The sequence below is a fragment of the Lactuca serriola genome, chromosome 7, assembly GCF_051521515.1.
Source record: "Lactuca serriola cultivar US96UC23 chromosome 7, Lser_US96UC23_V15, whole genome shotgun sequence".
In the NCBI taxonomy this organism is placed as follows: Eukaryota; Viridiplantae; Streptophyta; class Magnoliopsida; order Asterales; family Asteraceae; genus Lactuca; species Lactuca serriola.
Window position 1 is genome coordinate 118,711,116 of NC_136414.1, and position 3,885 is coordinate 118,715,000.

General features: G+C 34.5%; 1 long non-coding RNA gene across 2 annotated transcripts; it reads left to right on the forward strand.

Annotated features, from left to right (window-relative positions):
* The first annotated feature begins 744 nt into the window (after nt 1-744).
* On the forward strand, nt 745-3,140 carry LOC145062150 (uncharacterized). 2 transcript variants are annotated; one of them, XR_013687445.1, is made up of 5 exons: nt 745-1,403; nt 1,488-1,602; nt 2,437-2,532; nt 2,632-2,685; nt 2,777-3,140. It is a non-coding gene; the product is annotated as an uncharacterized LOC145062150 (long non-coding RNA). The 2 variants fall into 2 exon arrangements; XR_013687444.1 differs by having other exon boundaries at nt 747-1,403; nt 2,437-2,685.
* Nucleotides 3,141-3,885: the final 745 nt, after the last annotated feature.

The following is a 3,885-nucleotide window of genomic DNA, read 5'->3' on the forward strand; positions in this document are numbered from 1 at the left end:
CTACATGCTACTATGTGATATGTATGTGTTATGTATGCTATGTATGATAAGGACCGAAAGGTCAAGATGTTATAGGCCGGAAGGTCAAGAGGACGTGGACCGAAAGGTCAGAAGGTTACGGACCGGAAGGTCGATACGGGTAGGACCGGAAGGTCTACCGAGATTTGGGACGGAAGTCCCCTGAGACACTTGGACCGGAAGGTTCCACAGAGTTATGGCCTGGAAAGGCGTATGTGTTGTATGCAGTATTTTGGGGAACTCACTAAACATTTATGCTTACAGTTGTTGTGTTATGTGTTCAGGTACTAGCGAGGACCATGGGAAGGCGCCGACATGATCCGTACACACTGAGAGGATTTATGTATTTGATATCTTTGAGATTCTGGGATTGTTTATTATGATGACATTGGATACAGTTGTTTGATATTGTTTTGATGATTGAAAATAAGATTTTAAAATGAAAATTGTTTTGTAAATTCGCGTCGTTACATATCCTAGGCTGAATTTCTTGCAACCCATGGTTAGAAATATCAATTCGAAAAATGTTCTCACTATCTAAGTTGGTATCTAGATCTCCACCGTAAACCCTACTCTTTCTTACACCGCCAAAATAAATTCAAGCCGGTGGTGGTGTGATTTAGTGAGAAGAAAGAAGTGCACGGTGCATCTAATTCTGAATGCAAAAACTGCAAAAAGAAACAAGAAAAAAAAAGTCAAAATTAAAGATATCGGATGATAATCAAGAGTTTGAAGGATAAAAATATTAGGTACTCACCATATAAACATGATGTGAACTATGGTGGAAGTTAGGGTTGAATAGAATTGGGCTTTAAAAAAACGAACCATATTGTTTGAAAAAGAAGAGAAACAAATTATACATTGGCTTGTAATCCAAACGATATTATTGGTTCCAGAGAGGAAAAGCAACGGTGGTCGTTTAGAGAGACGAAAAGCGGCCACCACCTCCATCATCGCTAAGGCGGAACTGAAAATTGGAGAGAAAATAAATATCTAACATAAAGAGAGAGAGAGAGAAGAGAGATCGAGTTTGGGGGAGGAGGCAACGCAGTTGTAGTGGCATATGACATCGACAGAGAGGTGGTGGTTACCAAATTACTTCCTTTTTGCAGCGTAAAGCATTCTCTCCCCTTTCGTTCTCATTTTTTTCTTTCGATTTCATTTAGCCTTGTAAAAACCTCCTTTTCCTTTATCCACCAGTTCATGTGCCCGATTGGGTTAATAGGTATGTTAGAATTTGATTAACTTCTTTGAAATATAGGGTGAATTATGTTAGGGCATGAATAGGAAAAACTATACATGTTTTCATTAAGTCGAAATCTTCTTCCTCTGTCTCAATTTGACACCTGAAGTCTTCTTTTTCACTACTCGGCCATCGATACTAGGTTTGATTTTTTCGATTTGCAGGTTTTGGTAGTAAACTACGTCTACTGCCACTCAAATTAAACATGTCTTATTTTTTATTACAGGAGGTGGTTTGACGAACAGTGGTTGAAGGATCACATAAGTTCAAAGCCACACAACCTTAGCTTGGTTCTTTGTTCTTCTTTTTTCTTTTTCTCTCGTGACTTGATTTGATTGAAGGTTTTTGCTCTACATTTTAATGCTTTAAATTTATTCTTTTGTTCTGGTTATATTTATGTAAAATGGATGTAGATTATGGTTTATGTTGTGCCTTTATTAGGTTTAAAATCTTTGTTTGTGCTTCATGCATGCCTAATTTAGATTCTAGGTTTATGTTGTACGTATGAAAGGTCTCTTTGTTTCTTCTTCTAATGGCATTTCAAGCTACACGAAAGTTGGCAATATCATTGTTTTCTTTTACTTATTTTGTGAGGCTTTCTCCATTGAGCTTCTGAGTGTGTATCTTCCTAATGTTCTATAATTGGTGGTAAATGGGTGTCTCCATTTTATTTAATGTTTTTTGTTTTGATTTTTGTTCGTTTGATATTTATGAAGTAAAATTTTCAAATTGCTGATAATTTTTCTTCATCTTTTTTTGTTTGATTTTAATATTTTTAACAAGTTTGGTGAAGAGAGAAGCTACCTAGGTCATGAAGATACAATAACTTTTGATGGCACAACATGAGTACCTATTTAATGAATTTGGCGACCATGTTGCTCAATTTTGTATATGCTAAAGCAATTGCACCCTTCAATCAATGCAAAAACAACAGTATTTGTTAAGAAATTTTTATAGTTAACATCCGCCTATTGTAGTCACACAATTGAAGCATGTGTTTGCAGAGATTGCCACAAGTAAACCATCTTCTAGTCCTATAAATCCGTATTTTACGGGTCTACTGTTGTATTCTTTTTTTTTTTTTTTTTAAATCTTGGGTGTAAGATGTATTCATATATTAATATGATGTACTAATTACGAGTAAAAATGGTTATTAAAATATATTGTTTATGCAGTTTGGTCATCAAACATTATCGATTGCAATGCGTTCCTTGAGGGAAAAAACTTCAGTACAAAGAGCAACGGTGGATTTAGACACCTACTACACACAAGTTAAACTTATCTCAACTTTTATTATTACATCATTTCCTTTCATTTATAGTATTATTTTAATAGTTTGAAGTTTGAACTTAACCAATTATATCAAGCAGGAGTATGTTGAAGCACATATTGGACTTAAAACAAGCTGACAAATGTATATATAGGCATGGACAATATAACAATTCAAGAATGTATTACCTATTTTCTCATAATCACACAAGCTAAATCTATTCTTATCCCCGCATAATTTATCAGGAATATCTTAAATGAATATCAACAGCTGGGATGTAGCCAAATCATGGGTTTGATGGCTAGTTCAACCGTCAACGCCTGATGGACATACAAAATTTCTGAATAAGAATCTGAAGTAATTTGCAATGAAGTTTTCTTGATATCAATCATTCGTGGCAGGTATTATTTTGTAAGTGTGATGTGATTGCCCAACAGCCCAAATATCTCATGCAAAAACGCTTGCAAAGAAACTATATCCATGTTCATTTGAGTCTATGTTATTAATTTGCAGAATTATAGAAATAGTCTATGTAATGCTAAAATTACAAAAATATCCTGTTTCATTATATTTTTCATGAAATAGACAAAGTTTTAGAAGGTGTCCCAATGTAATTGCAATTAGTTACACCGGAAATGTCAAAATTACATAAATGGTTCATGTGTAACAATAAAATTATAGAAATGGCCGATGTAGTAGTAAAATTACACAAATTGACCCTTTAATAGAAAAGTAAAATATAGATGCAAATGGTTTCTTGCTATAATTGTTGTATCTTTCTGTTGACCTTTCAAAAAATATAACATAACCCAAATGCATCAATTATACATTTTCCATCAACATTGTAAAAAGATCTCACAGATAATGCAAAAATTAAAAGAACATGTTATATCTCAAAGACTATTGCTTAAACTCCGCTGCAATGCACAATCTTAAAATCATTGTTATTATTATTAGCAATGTCACAATCTTAAAATCATTGTTATTATTATTAGCAATGTCGGGACGTTAATAACCGTCCTCTAAACCTCAGCTGTAGGATCCATCAAAATTTTAATCACAGCCACATAAACTCTCTATTTACAGGTATTTTTTAGTTTCTCACATCATCTTCTTCACGCATCCGAGAACTACTCCTTCAACTTCCCCCTCCCTCTTACCCCACGATCAACTTCAACCTCCTGCACCCTTGTCGATTACAGCTTTCAGACGGTTTTCTCCTCAAATTCTCCGTCTGGCATTCTCTTAAACTCCTCCCCACGTTCCAACCACCCACAATCTTAAATAGCGCTTATTAAAGAGACCTTCGTTGTCTCTTGCTTTCATTTTGACGAAAGAAAGAGATCTCATTTAT